At 39.1% G+C, this 18,448-nt stretch overlaps 1 protein-coding gene and 1 long non-coding RNA gene across 3 annotated transcripts in view; one reads left to right on the plus strand and one right to left on the minus strand.

The window, feature by feature from the left end:
- LOC100647422 (basement membrane-specific heparan sulfate proteoglycan core protein) overlaps positions 1-7,453 on the minus strand; it is a 263,946-nt gene extending 256,493 nt beyond the window's left edge. For both annotated transcript variants that reach the window (XM_012310977.3, XM_012310976.3), the window contains exon 1: positions 6,777-7,453. The gene's annotated coding sequence lies outside the window, so the exon portion shown is untranslated. The remainder of the gene's footprint in view (positions 1-6,776) is intronic.
- LOC125385580 overlaps positions 1-18,448 on the plus strand; it is an 82,319-nt gene that overhangs the window by 31,831 nt on the left and 32,040 nt on the right. The window lies entirely within an intron of this gene.

Below are 18,448 nucleotides of genomic sequence, written 5' to 3' on the forward strand. Positions count from 1 at the left end.
ACTTTGTTTGCTGTTATTTAAATTTTCTACTCATTAGCGTGTCACAAAGACCAGCAATGGAAAATGCTTGTTTACATTTTTCTGATTTCATTCCGTTCCTCGTTACGAACCAATCGTGAAAGTTAATTAAAAATTAATCACAGGCAACATCGATTGTTATTTTATTTTACGTCATATTTTTTCATCTGAATTAAATGTAACGTACGATTGTTAACTCGATCGATCACGCACAGATCGTCACATAAATCTCGGTCCTGACCGTGGTGAACGTTACCATATTACGCGTTTGTTTATAAAAAATGTAAAATAAATCTTCAGCACGACCGGAACGTTACATACTTCTGCCATATGCACGTAATAGCGTGCTGAATTTCTCGATACGACGAGATGCTTTTTTTAGGAATATCAAGCCGAAACGTTGTACATGTATAACGTGTGCGAGAAATATTTTTAATCGATCTCTTCGAAAACAAATAACGAATAAACATAAAATGCGATATGACATTTCTATGGGGAAACCTTTGCCAGATGCGAAGCGACGGTATTGCGTTGAGACTGTTGCCGCTTCTAACTTTAAAATGCAAATATAAAAATGAAATTTCGCTTCTAATCCCACGTATTAAAGATCGAGTTTAATCCCTGGACAGATATATCTTGGAATGGAATATTTAAGAGCGGCCGGCCAACGGCGATAGCTTTTTTCCACTACGCGAGTGATCGACGAGTTTCGTAAAATTCATTAAAACGAATTCCCGCTCGACGAAACTGGCTAATGACTAATGACGAACTCACGAGCCACCGTGTTACCTATATACTCATTAGTCGATAAAACTTTCGCAAAGACGAATTGCCCGTGCGCTTGGCCAATTGCGCGCAATTTCCCTCAATGTTCCTACCTTGAATAATGAAACAGTAGCGCGAGCCAGGTAAAAGTGGTCTCTAGTTCTACAGGTCATTACGCGTTACTCTACATGCAACTACGTACAACACGTCCGGTTTAACTGGAAACGATCAAATATCTGGAAGAATGCGAATGACACGAAAATATGTTTAAGGCGAAAGTCGTACGGTATCGAGAGGGACCACGCACCGTGTTATTTATCTGTTTGATCTTGCGATATCCTTCAGACGTTCTATGGAGGCGACAGTAAAATTTTGAAATGGATATCTCCGTTTTTTTATCGCATATTCTAGTAGCTGATAATCAGATGTTTTCAAAATAATATGAAGTCGCGTATTTTGAAGCATCCGGCATCAGGATACGAACTTTCAAATCCGCTCGATACAAACAACTATGTTCGTACCGAAATTTACCGCTCAGAATTGACGAGCTGTTTTGGAAATATTGGAAAACTGTAAGCTTGCGTTCCAACAATGTCATACCAGTAACAGCACTATCAAAAACATCTTTCTGTACGGTGTACATCGAACAACGTTAATGCTGGATTATGTGGAGGACGTAACTTTGTAGCGTTTTGAAAACATCTGAATGTTAGCTATAAGGACATATGATAAAAGATGGAGGTAGCAATTGAAAAATTTTAATGTTACCTCTACAGCAGATCGCAAGGTCATTGCAAGACCAAATAGATAGAAGGGGAAAAATACGCCCTGCTCGATACCATACAACTTCCGTACGAAACATTTTTTCGTATCGTCCGTGTTTTGCCAGATATTTGATCGTTCCGAGTAAAACCGGACATATCGTATATCGGTTTCCAACTGCCTTTTACGTTACAAAAAAATTGTACCATTTTTATACTAAACAAGTTGCAGCATTTCTCCGGTATTATTAATAGAAATATAATATACGAAATACGTATTTCTCTGTTTCCCTGTCTCTCCTTCTTTCTCTTTTTAAGGTAGGAAAAATGCAGCAAAGAATTCATTCTATGCAGAAATGGAATTTTCTGTAGATACTTGAAAGTTGGAGAACGGTCGATCGGAAAGAAACGTAGAAGAAAGACGCATTTAAACGCATCGTCCAAATCACCGTCAGCTCTCGCCACGAACCACAATTTACATAGAAACTCAACGTTAAGTCAATTCCCAGGAGCGCGATCCAACGATCGAGTGAAAAAACCTTCGGCGATCTCTTCTTTGAAAGTGACTATAAAAAGAAAGTAAATCTGTCAGATAAAAGAAGCGTCGTAGGTAAATCACGCAGAAAACAGTTTTATCGCGTGCCGAAAATGTTCCAGTTCTCTTAAGAGGCGACGATTTATGTTTATCGAATACGCAACAACCACGTAATTCGTCCCACGGTAACTAACACTAAACGGCAAATACGTGTAAAGTACACGTACGTATCTATCCATATAACTGGTATCACATGTTCGCTTTTCCCAAGATTTTCGTTCGTTGCATCGGTTATCGTACAAGTAGGTGTATTTCGTAAGGCATATCTGAACTATTGAGTTGAATATTTAGAAAGGAATTCGGTGTAGCCGTTACGAAACTGAAAGATGATTTTATAATAACGGCAAATAGTCGATGCATACATTGGAAAATCAAAATTGCGATGAAAAGAAAATTACTCGTTTACCTTTGATTGCTTATACAAATGTTGGAAAACCTTGCTCAAATGTTTATCGTCCTTTTCGTTTGTAGCGTGTCGAGCACGAATTACCGGCACACGGATGAATACACGTTCGATCGGTTGTACGACTCACCCATCTCTCGCGGGTACTGGTATTCACCGACTGTATGGCCTCCAAATACCGGTATTCATGCATGCATAGCTGCAAGTATTTTGCAGCGAAAGAGCTTTCCGCTCAACTGATCCCTACATACTCCCCTGCCTTCTTTCCATCCCTTTACCTCTACATTCGCTATGATGAAATCTTCGGCGCCGCGAAACCCCTAAAAAGTGAAGCGAGACCACCAAATTTTTTTTCTTCCTTCCAACCGCGCCAGATTCCGAGAAATGCACCTGCTACCCGCGGTTCAATCTTATCCGATCTTACGAGCTACGCTTCCTTCTCGCGGCGATATCGCTCTATAAATACCTTTTTTTCTCATCGCAGCGGAATGTTAACCATGTCACGGATAAATGCATGCATATACAAATGACGGCTTGGAAATTTTTCCAGTGGCAAGCGAACGTTTCCTCTCCGCCAGACACTGCGCCAATTTTAAGCGTAATACGCGTATGCTTCTTTTCGTGCCCTATACGTTCACATTAAAGAAAACTGTCCAATGTTTACGTATTATCTCTTTCCATTTCGATCGATCTCTCAACCGATACCGTTTTATTCGTCGTGTCGCTAATAGAATTCATGGAACGTACACACATACACACACACACACACACATTCTTTTAATGCACTATCTTAGAAATACACGCGTTTGAAAATTCTCCACGAGTATTTCTTTATGATAACAACCTTGTAAACGTTAGTTCACGTTCGTGTATTAATTATTCGATTAATATAGTAAAAATGGTATCTTTTTCTCTTAATATCGAACGTTTCAAGGAAGTTTCCTAATGTTACGTGGTTTACGTAAGACATTGGCATCCTCTAAACTTTAAACAATATATCGTGTTTGACAGCTACATATTTCACGGGGAAGGAGATTACCGTTTTCGTCTGAATGCTTGAAAAACTCTCTTGTTGAAATCTCTATGCTACAGTTGCAAGTAAAACTCGCTCCATTGTTACGCGATGAATCCACGTCGATCAGATCGTTTTAAAGCGAAATATTCAAAAGCGTTAATAAAAAGATCGTAACCTATCGTTTCTGCGATCGAAAGTGCTGACAAATTTTAAGGATTATACTAGCGTGATTTATAGAAAAATTATACTCTCGTTCCAGAGACTTCTTTCTTCTTCGGTATTAGTCTTCCAGTCAATCTAAGAAGACACCGAACTCACATTTGAATTTTAAGCGTTTCTCCAAAGAATCGGAAGCTCGCTCCTCAACGACCTCGTTCGTATTAAGGCCAAAAGTTCAAAGATCATCTTTCAATCGTCTCCTTCCAACTACAATTTCCCTATTCTACGTTAATCTCTACCTTAACGCGACTACGCTAATACTGAAATGCGAATCGCACCGTCAAAGATAGAAACGATAAGAAGAACGCTTCTCTACGAAGATGTATTTTACATCATTTTTGACAAGATATTTATGATTTATATAACAGTTAAATTCTGCTTCACGTAGAAGAAATATCGCTACTCTAACAGACGAGCAATTAGCTTTCCTGTCAAAGGTCGGTATCTTTTGAAATATATATACGTGAAATTCTATCGTAACTATGTTACAATTAGATAAGAATTCATTAAAATGGAAGCAAGTTCATCGACACTAACATATATATACTGCACGCGTATGTCGCTATATTATTTCAATGATAGAAAGTCTCGTTTTATTTTATCCATTTATATTAAATCCGAGCGTATATCGTATTACATATTTGAAGTATTCTGTACGATATAACGCATAATTTAACATTGAATTTTCTTTTAAAACGAGACCGTGAGACGTTCTCGCCGCTACGGAGTTTTATCTCCGTTCCGTTTTAAATTGCGACATACATTTTTCTGAAACAGAGAAAGGAATAAAGAGGGGAAAGCCGACTCGTCTTGCTATCGTTTAACAAAGGCCACGCATTATCAAAGGTTCCTAGGGATGCGGAATTGATCGCTCGTTAGAGAAGCGGTGGTAAGCTGAAATAGCATTTCTACGGTCTGTGATGCGGCAGGTGTTGACGAACAAAGGTGAACGAAGGGATTTTTCCCCTTATTAACACATAGTCTACCGTCCTGTAGCTGGGTAGCTGCATAATATGTATATACATGCATACATATATAGCAGAGCCGCGAACAGAACGTTTAAAACCATTCTCTTTTTTCCAACTTGAACAAACGCAGATCGGGAACAATGCACTGTACGCGTGTTTCCCCACCTCGTTAAATCTCAATTGGTTTTCCGAGTGATCAAAAAATTGATCGATAGTTCTCCTGTACTTCTTGCGACAAACACGACCTCCGAATTAATTGTTTCTCGAGTACGCGCCGCTTATTAAAATGAGTACGACTTTCGTTGAAGATCTTACTTTCGGACGAGCTTGTAGTACAGTTACCTTGTACACTCGTCGTTAGACACCAATATGCTCTTTAGACGTACCTTAACCACGACGATTCATGTCGTCGAATTAAAATTTATCGATGGATGATCCGACTTGATAACGTATTTTTAGTAATCATAGTATGTATATGTTATCTTCCGAGCAATAAATCGGTATTTCTTACTAATCACAATAGTTGAAGTTTGTTCGTAAATATTGGTTCATCGCGGAGAGGACAGAGGATTTTTACGAATTTTCCGTTTGCACGAACTGACAAGGTATGATCGATGGTGATATATTGTTTTCATTCGCCGGAGGAGATGAAAGGCATATTGACTTTCTTCCAGAAAAATGTCAAAGTGATTTTTTTTACATTATACGAACTCGTACATTACGCTTAATGACTTTCAATCTTTCGATATTACGTCGTTTATTAATTTTTTATTAACCACGCAGCCATCTTGGATTATCGTACGTATTTGTTAAGTGAAATCTCTACCATAATTCAGGCAACTGATAATCGAACATGGTTTCTCTAAGGCACGATCCATTGGTTGGATTGATTGTACAACATAAGCTAAATCCCTTAAGACTCATTGTCAGAGTATGCCTGTCATTGCATGCGTCATTGATCACCCTCTCTACTTCAGCAGGGTTCTAACAATCTTCTATATTCTACAGTGTTAATTCGGGCTCGATCGTAACGCCCCCTCTGTCACGAGAATAATGCTGTGTAACGAGTCTTTTAATCATGCAAATACTTTCCGATCCAATCATTTCAGTTAAAGTCAAATGGTCGCGATGGATTCGATAGATAAAAGGGAACTCGTTCGAGTTTCATAAACGAGTCAATCTTTATACATTATTGTAAGTGTAACGACCTCGTTGCAACTCGATTCCGAGTCACCTATCTGTAAAGATGATTTCATAACGCATTAGATGTAACATGTCTATTCATCGTCGAATGTCTGCCATTCAATAGCGCCGATCAATTTCCAGGAACCGTCAAAGTCGTCGTTCAGTCATATTTCTATTTACTATCCGCGCTATACGTACATACGTATGCGGTACACGTATCATGTACATAGAAGAAAAATTAATTTTCCATTGTCGACATGTTATTCTAGACTCCCTTTGAATCATATTACAAATTTAATTATCAAATGAGGCGACAAGCAAGATGAAAATGGCGACCTTTCTTTGAGGTACTAATCGCAAATCGAAAAACAGTAGAAACGACGTACAATTCGAGAAAAACGTCTACGGAAAAATAATAATAAAATACTGAAAGGAAAGAATAAAAAAGCTAAGATAGTTTTACTATCATAACCTCATACGTAACAATTAATTCGCTGTATAGATTATCAGTGTTTCGTTTAATAGACATATTGGTCAGCGGAAATACAATCGTTCGCAAACGCACCGAACATACACGAAGTATATAATCGCTATATGATCAGCTTTAACCGTTATTGATTTCCTTACAAATGAAACTTCTCGCAAAATTTACTAAACGAAGTCGTGGGCAAATTTTCGTGAGAGTCGTTTCGAGAAAATCGCCTGTTTAGAAATTACAGGAAACGACCGTAACGTTTTGCCTCTCGTGACTTGTGAACCTCTTACCGAGAATGAGGAACAAAGGATAGAACGCTAATAATTTAAAATCATGGAAACTAAAAAAAAACTAAGACGATTCATTACTCACCGTTGTTGAAGAGGCACGAGACAGGTACAACTTTGGAAATGAAACACAAACGATGACAAGATGCCACCAGCACCACTGATCATCACTCGTTGAATGCATGTCTATCACGACGGAATCTCACAACACACATTTGCGTAGTATTTTTCAACCTGTTCTTGTTCTACCGGAAAAAAGTTTGAACTCGTTCGGGAGAAAACATACGAATGCAAAAAAAAAACAAATAATTCACGAAAGAACGTTGAAATTCGATTCCGTAGCTGACTTCCGATCGATGAAAAATCGATAAACTTGGTGCCAAATGAAATTATTATCGAGAATCAGAACGCGCACGAAAAAGAAACATTTTTCACTGATCGATGAAACGTACACGGATAAAGAACATGGCGGTCGTGATTCGTTTACCGGATGACGCGGTCCAGACGATCCTCGATCGATTAGAGGTCGATGGGATTAATTCAGGAATCGGGCACACGAGCCCCACGATCGTCGAGCGAGCATTCGCGCGCGAACACTAAAATTCGGTTGCTCGTTCACGGGTGAAACGCGAGCGTTGCTCGATATTCGCGACGTTTATCGCGACAATGAATAACAGGGGGTTCGATCGGGCAAACTCAAAAGGACGATTTAGTGAGGCAAGATAAAGGCGCGCGCGCGGTACAGTCGCGGAACGTGAGTGCCGCTTCGGATGTCGACTGATCCCGCAGGCTGATGGAACGCGCACGCCCTCTCTAACGTCATGCGACTCACCACGACCTCTGGCTCTGGCTTTAGCCTCAACTCTGTCGAATAAGTATACCCTGTCAGATTAGCTGGAAAACGTTTCTGTAGTTTTCTAATTTCATACTTTTCTGTTTTCCTTTCCATTTGACTTTGCTTCGTCTTTTGCCTTGCCACTCTGCACAGATAGAACGCTTACAAGTCCGAAATGCGATATACAACGTTCGTTGTTTTTATCGTCCATTTGTCTACGCTTCGAAACGATCGACTGTACGAAGCGATACATCGATCGACATTTTAAACAAGTTTCGAAATCGATTCGATCTTTGGTCACAACTATCGTTCGGGATTCAGGATTACTGTCCGCTTCGTGGTGACTGATTCTTCTTATAAGCTGCGTACCGTTTTTTTCCATTTTTCCATTTTTCCAACCGGAACATGGTAACGGATTTTCGTTTCGACAAATTTACGCTCGCGTGCGTATTTTCAAACGCGTTATATAAATATACAGGGTGTTCGACTACAGGTATCAGGAAATTTAAGGGGTGATTCTCTAAGCCAAAATAAGACGAAAATCAAGAATTAAAAAATTGCATTCTCGGCTTTGTTTTGTAGTTATCGATAATTAAAGATCGCTGAAGATACCTCTGCACGCGAGCAAACCTCCTCACATTCTGTATATTTATAGATGAAGCTTGCGTGTTAATTCTTCACGTGATAAAGATTATTCATGTGACCCGGTTATAATCTAATAAGGTACACCGAATCCAACATTTCTCCTGATAGAATTTTGACGCAAAGGCGTGTACAGCTTTCGCCATCTTTAATTACGCATTCGTGAATCGTCCAAAATAAACATATTTATCGACTCATTAGCGAAAGATGTAAGTGTGGCTGTCAAGCGTCTCCTTAAACTTTGCGTTAGTTTGCAGAAAACATTATCGTCGCGTGTTGCATCAAAGATGCCCGATTATCATAGATTCCTGATAAAATATTTTCCATTAAATTCTCATCTAGTTTCTAAATTCGATTCGCGTTAAATTTTTAATTCGCCGAAGCTACCGAAAATGTTCGAAAATATTTCTTTGCTTCTGTTCTTTCTCTTGTTTATTGCTTTTCTCTGGTTTCGCGTGATCGCAAGATTCAACGAAGACGAGTCTTTCGACAGAAATCCACGGGAGAAACTCACCGACTGTGAAGCGTAGCCATGTTTATATACGTCGCGATCGTGCCGGCTGACAGTTCCACAGTGCTACGTACTTAAGTTGTCGGCGAAACATTTACGAAAAGAAAAAAAAAGAAAAAAAAAGATGCAAAGCTAGAGAATATCGAACCCGTACGCAGTGCTCGGAGCATCCTCCAGCGCGCCAGTCCTCCTGCTTTACGAGCTACGAGACGCGACAGACGCGACGGCGAGTAAGGAGCCGTGGCAAAGAGAGGTTTCCGGGTACTCCTGTGGGAACAGTAGGACTCGCGACGTCACGGTTCGACAAGCGAGTACGTAGTCGCTGTTTCCACATCCTTGAGTCGCGCGACTTACTCTTTCGTCGATTTCATTCGCAAAGTAGGCGCTTTAGACTTCAGACTAAAACGTACTCATTCGCGTGTGCACTACGTACGTGCCAAAGTATCGTGAGACTGGTTTACGTTTCCGACGCTTTTCCACATCGCTGCAACTGCAGATACTTAGGCTGGTGGTAAAACGCTAGTTAAAAAATGATCAGGTGTTTAATGTTTTTGCCACATCGAGTACAGAGGATGAAAACGCGATGTAAATGTCTAGCGTATGAAGCGAGTCTGAGTCAGAGTTAAAACGAGTCTCTGTCGGAATCAGAAGAATCCGAAGTCTCGGTAAACGATGAAATCGCGGTACCATTTCGATTTACGAGCGGTGATTCCTCATGAGTTTGAGTCTCGTTCGGTCAATTTGTCTTCGTAAATTGATTCGCCGCGTCTCGTACCGGCCGACTTGCGTGCACGGCATATCGATAAAATACGTCGTTCGATCCGCGATAACACCTATTCATCTCAGCTATATCGCTCTGTAAGGATGCAGCGCGCTATTGACAGCGTTTGAACCGACGCTTCTTTTCAATTTTAATCAGGTTATTCAAAATTTCTTAAAATAGTAAGCTTAACCTGTACGAATTTTCTGACGAAAGTACGCTTCATTGTTTCCGCTATACAAATATTATACTAAACATTATGCTATACAAATCATAGGTAATTTCTTAGGTAAAAAACCAACAGAAACCACAAGTACTAACGAAGTACGGAGATAAAGGATGATCAAGAAAGGAACGTTAAAAGATTATTCGTTGTACGCGAAACTCGTTCAAAAGGCAGAGTCCCATTGAAATTTAGCGGTCTTCTTAGACCCGTTAACGTCTCCTGTGTATAACTCGAAACTTGGAACTCGCAGCTTGGCATATCCTTCTCTTTTGTTTTCGAAATATAGGACGAGCGCGCACGCTAGAGGGAAAGAGAAAGAAAGAAAGAGAAAGAGAGAGAGAAACGTCAGAGAGTTAACGTAATTTAGTAAGTATCTTCCGTCTAATAGAATAAAAGCTCAAGAAGCGGCCTACTTGGAGGGCGAAGGATCGCGACACCGGGAGGAATAAAATCCTCCGAAGGCTTTCGTTTTACCTTTTTCCAGTTCAACAGGAAGAATGGAGACTGACAAAAGAGGGAATGGGAGTATCCGTTAGACCATGAAATACGAGTGAGAGGAGTTCGTTCGTCTTAAAAGCTACGCTGTAAGCTATGGTCCATATGAAAATCTCAATAATACCGTCTCACGCTGTAATTGGGCAACCGAGCATTCGAAGCTCGGAAATTGCCTACAAATTACCGGAAATATGGACCGATCTTACGCTTCGACGATGCTCCACCATTTTCCGTACCTTATTATGAAAGTCCCGTCCAACTCCGGTTCCACGTTCATCGCGTTGTATCTCCGAGATAAAAGATTTTCTCCACTTGTTTCTTACGCGCGTTGAATATTATTGTCCAAGGAAAGACGTTACGCGATTCGTCGTTTACTCGTGCATGTTGAATTAGAGAGATTCAGGAACAAGTAATTGCGTGTGTGACTGAAAAATTTCAATCAACGTATCGTAAACGATGCTTTGTAAAATGGCTCGTAATATGAATGGCAGAGGGTCGTGACAATCGTTTCCTTTTTCCGATTTTCTGTTGTTTTGTTATGTTGATAACGGTCAGTTTTCGAAGAATAAAATTGGAAATATAGACGTGCCTTCCTCGGATAGAAATTAATCGAATGAAATAATTATTAGATCAAAGACAAGAATTATTACATCTTATAATCTGGCCTTTTATTTTTATAATTTAGCCTTCAATCAATACACTGGACACGGATGAAATTATTTAGAATTCTTTAATTAATTTAATTTAGGAGAGAGGAAAGTAATGTCGATTCGGTTGTCGTTTTAGATGATCTTTGACGTACACATCGCGAAATAGACTAATAATCTAATTTGTGTAATAATTATTCCCTTGAGAAATTAACAATTAATAATAATTGACACGTTAGGATGAAACAATTGATTAACGAGTGTGGGTACGGTGGACAAAAATCAGACTTTGCATATGATGAAGTATATGTACGTAGATATACGTATTTCTTGAATGACATCTGCGATGCATGCTAAATGCTAACAGGCCGAATATACCAGCTAACTAATTGTTTCGCGCTCTTTTTGATCGACTTCAAACAGACACATTCACAAACGTAGCGACGCTTTGCCTTTTCGGTAACAATCATAAGCGCGCGACTCACGTTTTATTGTCGCGAAACGTAAATTGCAGAGTAGACTTCACTGAATGAACATTATATAAAAAAACGGTTGCAATAGCAGCATCAAAGTATCCTACGGTCGCCTATATCGTCTACGCTCTAGAATAAATCGCGATACAAAGGCCAATTGAAAGAACAAATGCTATTCTCGTCGATAAACGAAAAGGTAAATTATAAGACTATATGATAGAATGAAGGACTTCTTTCATTTATGAGTTTAGGTAAATGTGACGCAGAAAAAGGCGTGGAAGCTTCTTAGAACCTGCGAAAAAGCGTGTCTGTGCTTCTAGACGAAATGGATTTCTGACATCAGACGAAATCGAGTCTGCGGAGTAAACGGAGTAAGTTGATAATTGCAAAGGACGCATATGTAACTTGCGTTTTGTTTCTTACCAGTCGGATACTCTGAACACGGCTGATTTTTATGTGGAAACGGATCTCCTCGAATGGAAACGAATAGCGAGACTCGATTGATCAAAGGCTTGATGCTTTCTCTCTGTTTCTTTTTTTTACCAGTAACAGTGTTGGTATTTGCGTGTGCATGCGTCACGTGCATGCACACGCACGTCACGGCGCCGAGAAATTGTGGCTGCGGTATCAGACATTCGACTGTGCCTCCAGAGCGCAGGTTTGCAAAACTTTCGACACGACCTGCTGATTTTGCTTCCGCTGACCAACACGGCCTGTAGTTCCACTTTCGGAAACCAGCGTGGGGTTAGGAGTATACGTTGGTAACAATCCAGGACGATTTATCGGTGACGTTCGTTGGGTCAAAAATCATTCGGCGCTAGAACGCTCCTCATGTTCATGCGAACTTTTCGCAATTCGCAATTGTTTCCCGTTGATTGTCCCACGTACGCGAACCTGCGCACGAACATCGCGCTTCACCACGCTTCACCTTCCATTTCCATTCACGTACCTTATGAACCTGTCAGCGATACGTAGAATTCCATTGCGATCAATAATCCATTTATGTGCACAGAAAACGAAGCAAAATATCGGGCGTTCTTTTATTTCCGATTTGAGTTTCTCAGAAGTCAGTTGTAATTAATCCCTTAACGAACTAATAAAATTACGAATTCCAGACAACAGATCGTTGTCTTTTATATTATATTGTATTTTTCTATTCTTTCCTTTTTTTTTTCTTTTTTTCTTATTATACCAAAAGCTTCGGCTTCGATGGTGGTGCACCGGTGTTCGCTACTCGCGTTTTACCCGTTCTCTATTTTCAGGTATCCTTCGGCCGTACACACCTTTGCACCCTTGCCGTTCGTCATCTCTCATTCTCGACACACTGTACAAACAGCCCTGAGAAAGAAACCGAATCTCAGCTCTCGCGGTTGTGTAAATAGCACGAGATGGTTGACCGTCTATCCACAGAGAAACCACTGGCCGGGATCTCATTTATCTATACGCTGGTAGAGACGGCCACTACCCTTACATTAGTACCGTAACAGAAAGGTAGAAGGGAACTATAAATGAACGCTTGTGGTTGTCTACCGACACTTGGCTACAGTCCTGTGTACATGAAAAGAGGTGAAGCTGTAAGATAAGAACTAGACGATATACGAAGAAACCTCGCAGGGATAAGGGAAGCAGAAAATGGGGCAGAGACAGAGGTCAATCGTAATCAGTATCGATTGATAGATTATAGATAGCGATTTAATGAATTCTATTTAACCAGTTTAGTCGTTGCAACTTTTTTGAAAAATTTCGAACAAACCCTTTCTCAACAGATGATTGTATTAAACATATCATATAATTCGTCATATTATAATATACTTCATAAATCTCTGAAACGTAAAAGTACAATACGAAAGATATTGTATGTCGAAATGAGTACAGGGTTACGGTAATCCCATAGCGCCAAATTGGAAAGGACGATACGACCGTTCAATCAAAATTGCTACGGGACACTGTTGCCCCGTACCGCGAAATAGGAAAGTCCATCACCTGGCCTATTTGTCCCGTACCGTCAAATAGGAAAATCCTTAAAAACAGCCGCCATAGCGAACGCGTTAAGGTTTTCTTCTATAAAACGCTTTGTTAACGCTTTATTACATATCGAAGTATCGAAACGCTTCTGTCCATTATTTTTGCAATCATAAGACATTCCATTTTTATATACGCTGACTTACGATATTATTTTTACAAAAATCATCTCAAGAGTATACGAATACTCAACGTGTACACTGAATCGTAGAAACAAATGACACGTTTCGAACAAACGCAGCAAATTCAAATGGACGATTTTGAACGCCAGATCAATTTCTATCATAGTTTAATCTTTTTGCAATAAAATACAATTTCTACTTATTTTTCACGAGAACAGAAAAGAAAGAAGGAACAGGAGGATTATTCATGCAAAATGTTGACGATGCTAATGGAACGCAAATGACGCGCGTCAGACTTTCATCGTGAACGAATGATGATCGCGCATCAACTTTGATTTATGCATAACGAGCTGCAACATGTGCATACGCTATTACTTTACAATTACAAAGTTGAATATTATCGTTGTTTTTGGACACGCGATTTAGGAATGTTCGAGTCAGCGACACGCGTCGAGCACAGGTCATCGCAAAGTGTCTCATCCCGATCATATCAATTCGATAAAAACTATGTAATTCGCCCTCAAAAAGGATTTACAATACGAAATTATCGGAGATAGTGTGTGCACTCACGATTCAAATAAAATAGCTCAATCTGTCCCTCCATTCGATACACTTGAACGCTTCTGGACATACTTACGTCCCCAAATCCTAGTCGAACCCCGACAAGCAAAATACTATAGACGAGAAAATTACAAAAGGAAAGGACAGTACAATTCTGCTAACGTAATAACATGCAGACAATTATTGTTAACTTCACTTGACTGTTTCAAACAAAGTAGTCCTTTACAAAATTTTATTCGTTTTATTCCTCTTTTATCTTGCAATCTGATATATGTTAAAAGTATACAATAATAATAATAATAATAATAAAAGGCTAGGTAGTTGATAATAGTTGACGAATAAATTCTGATTTGAATTTCACGTATAATTATTATGATTAAAATTGAAATATCATAACGCGCGCGACAAACATTGGTTCTACCGAGCGCATTGCACGCAGTCACAAACATCTATCGAAAATAAAGCTACTTTGTTTCCCGATTTATAAAACAATCGTAATCAGCATTACAGTATGGAATATGTATTTAAAACAAATATAAATATTGAGATTGATATAATATTTTTTAATGAATATCGATATAATTTTTAAAAATACTTGTAAACGTAATGTGACTGATTTAAAAATTGTACCATGACTGTTTGTTATTGTCAGAGTTTAATATTTGACATACACATTTCAGTGATAAACTCTGTCCCATTTTACGAGTAATCCGAAATATTTCTAGCAGACGCAAATTTCTCGATAAAACAAGAAATATGCGATGATATTACCGATAATTAATGACATTACGAGTTAAAAACGGAACACGTTTGTAATGGAGACTTCATCGTGGAAATAATGAAAGTTATTGGTAAAAGTCCGGAGATGACGCTACAATAGAAAATTCATGCGGCAAATGAAACAAAATGTGAATTACTTATTTCAACCTTTTGTTCCAACATTAACACTCTAGTCAATCTATATTCTTACATTTAACACGAGAAAGAGGAACTCTACTAAGAAAACCTACTTTGTTTAATTATCTAGATTTCTATTTCAGTATATAGGTCGAAATGTGAAATAATTCATTTCATTTACTCCAAATAAGAAAATAATTTAATTAATATAATCGAATTAGTAGGTGATCTCTAGGAGATTTTCTAATTTCTCGATACTATTCTCAATAAATGACAATATTATTTATTATTAACTAACTATTCATTTATTACTAGCTATCTGCGGCAGGTAAGATCAATAAAAAAGATTTAGGAAACTTGATAAGTTATTTCGTTTCGTTATGTAATAATAATATTAGAAGAAAATACAAAACCGACACAAAGATACGAAAGCAACGGAGTAACAGAATATATCACACGGTGAATAAGTTACACGTCGTTATACGAAGCGAATTAAATACGTTTCAATCGTACAACTATTGGTATTTTCACTTTCGACGCTCGAGTGACACTCCGCGCCACAGTCTCACTATGCAAAGTATTGGTGGGAATGTTCTACCCGGTGTCAAGTCAAGCGTATTCGAAGATCCGTTCTCACCAGTGAATATGTTGACGTACACGGTTCACGGACATGATGCAGGTGTTGGTCGATGTTTCGTGAACATGCCTGTGACAAGTTGACGAGCAGTTCTCGAACATCAAGAGACATAGCGATGTCTCTCCGGACCTCTGCAGGTATGTCTAACGCGGAGATGGAAAGAAGTCTCTCGAGACGGCACAGAGGTCAGGGAGGTACTGCTGTCTATCGCTCACGCGATGTGTCGCATTGTTTTATTTGAGCATGTGACTCCTTCGGTCAGCACTCGTGACTAACGTTACGATTGTATCGAGCCTGTTAAAAACAACCGATCAGACCCGAATTCCTTCCAGAAGACTTCTTTCCATCCGTGCACGGTACGTACGTACTTGGGTTTCATGCGCCTGTGAGAAACAGGCAGAGCGAAACGGAATAGGAAAAGCGAAATAAAACGGTACAGAGTCAGGTGATTTCTCACTGTTACGGTTAACGCGAAGGTTGATACGAAATATGGTCACGTTTGGTATCATTTTGATCGCGGGAATCTCAATAATTCAACTATACTGTACTGCGTAATGATATAACTAACTCGTATGACTAGTTCACCTTGATATATTGATAAAAACACGATTAAATGTTTTACGTTGTTATAAACATAGGATCATGGTACCCGAATGTACTTTTCTCTTGCCTTCGTCAAGCGTTCGCTGAAAGTTCGCTCTGTAAGCGAACCGGTTACGAACAGCTTGCAAATAACCGAGGGACATATTGGAACATATGGAAATAATTAAACGCTTGAGTCTAATTTGCATACTGCTCGCGATTAGTTTCACGAACAGAGGATTTGTTGTCTGTAGTGTTCGCGAATCTGTTCACCACTGTGCTCCGATGTGCACGCGGTATAATACGAACCGGTGAATTTGACGAAAGTCATGAAAAACAACGTCTCGAACAGTGAACATAAAAAGCAGCAGATACATGCGTTTAAACGCCAACTAGGCATAGGATAGACCCGACATTCTTTTCCGACATGCTTTTTCGTATGCCACGTTTTAGACGTCGCTTGATCTCCTTACCGTTTTTACGTCACATCCAGGTTTATCGATGCCAATATAATGTATATGTATTTAAGTTATTTAGTTAGAAATTACATATGCATACACGTACTTAGTTCTCGCTTTAGAGACCACAGACAACGGGACAAGTCTGAACGCTTATCTCTGGGTTGGTGTGAAAATTCGACCAAAGGAAGAAGGAAAAAACTAGCGTAAGTGAGATACCAATATCCGACACGAGAACACGCGGACTGCAGTGAGACAATGCAATTATAACACGCGCGATTCGAAGCTCCCGCCGAGATTCCATTTACAAAAATTGGTGGGAACAGCGGCGGAAGCTAAAGTGGGTAAAAATCCGGACGCTAAAGCGGACACTTTCGTAATAGAGGTTTGAATAGTTATGTTAATTATAATTACAGACGAGGTGCGTATAATTTACACTGCTTTTCTCTCGTAACCTTTTCTCTTTTTTCTTTCGTCTTTTCTTCTTCTTTTTTCCCCTTTCCTTTTCTCTTTATTCCCCTCGACATTTCTCCTTCCTCCTTCTGCTCTGTTATCATAATACACGAACTACAATTTTCTGGCTACGTAACTACAATGGAAAAAATATTATTTCAGTTCGAACTGAAAAGCTAGCACGAAGTGAAAGATTAATCAATTTTGTTTCATGAAATTAAATTAATGGCAGGTATATTAAATTTCTATAAGAGCGGGTGTAGCAACGTTCCAAATTCATAAATATTGCTCGGCCAAATTATATTAGCTCGTGTTAATATGTATAATTAGCGTTAGCAATTATTATCAATAAACATATCGAATAATGTTACGGAGAAGATTGTATCGTATTTCCACGATTCGAACGAATCATACTTATGAGCCAATGCAGAAATAAATTTATTTCATCAAAATAGGATCCATCGGATATAATACACTTTTCCTAGAGAGATAGAAGCTGTTTTATTCCATTATTATAGAAATCTGAAGCTTTTCAATTCACACGACACTCTTTCTCTTCGGGGCTTTTTATCGCCACTTCGAAATCTTTGAAATCAAAATTGCGCTATTTGCTTCAGTTATTTTACCTTCGTTAAATACAAGATCGACGTCTCGTGCAGTTTCAACTGCACTTCGAGCTATTTTTTAAATTCCTTTTTTTGAAAGAGGAATTTGCCTCCTCTACGTGGTTGCACGAAATCGGTAACAAACGAACAACAAACAAACAGCATAAGTAATAAATGCTGTACGAAGCTGGATCTCTGAAAATCGCTATTAATTTCCAGACAACCTAACGATAGGAAAATAACGAACAAATTATCGTGTCTTTCGTTTTGTGAAAGACTTATTCTTAATAATTGTTAAGGTTCGTTCACAAAAGTAGCGTTCGGTAGCTTTTTCACGATGAACTCTTAAAGATACACATTTAGATGTAACGAATGAATATCGGACGATACATAGCATGTATTTAGCCTGTTTCTGTAATGGCGAGTCGAATCTAGTCGAGCGTAAAGTTAATCAAATCGCTACAAAGTTATAAAGAACTCTAGCGGAAGATCTTGACAGTCGATGTTCACGCTGAAAGATTTTGGGAGACGATTTCAAGGATTTAAGGTTCCAGGCTATTAAGAACCTCGGGGAAGAGAATCGGAATGGGAATCACGAGCGTTCGTTATTAATAACACCGAACGAACATTGTGGAAGGCGGTAGTTTTCGTTGACTCAAAAGACAAAAAATGCGATGGATGTAAATCTAAAAGCGCTAGTAGAGATTCAGATTATGCGAGTGTACCTAGTTCGAGAGAGAAATGATCCAGTTGGATTTATGGAAAATCTCATCTCTGATCTAGACGTTATTTCCGCTGGTTGATTGGATATCCTGCGACCCGATTTACAAA

The sequence above is a fragment of the Bombus terrestris genome, chromosome 8 (assembly GCF_910591885.1).
Source record: "Bombus terrestris chromosome 8, iyBomTerr1.2, whole genome shotgun sequence".
Classification (NCBI taxonomy): Eukaryota; Metazoa; Arthropoda; class Insecta; order Hymenoptera; family Apidae; genus Bombus; species Bombus terrestris.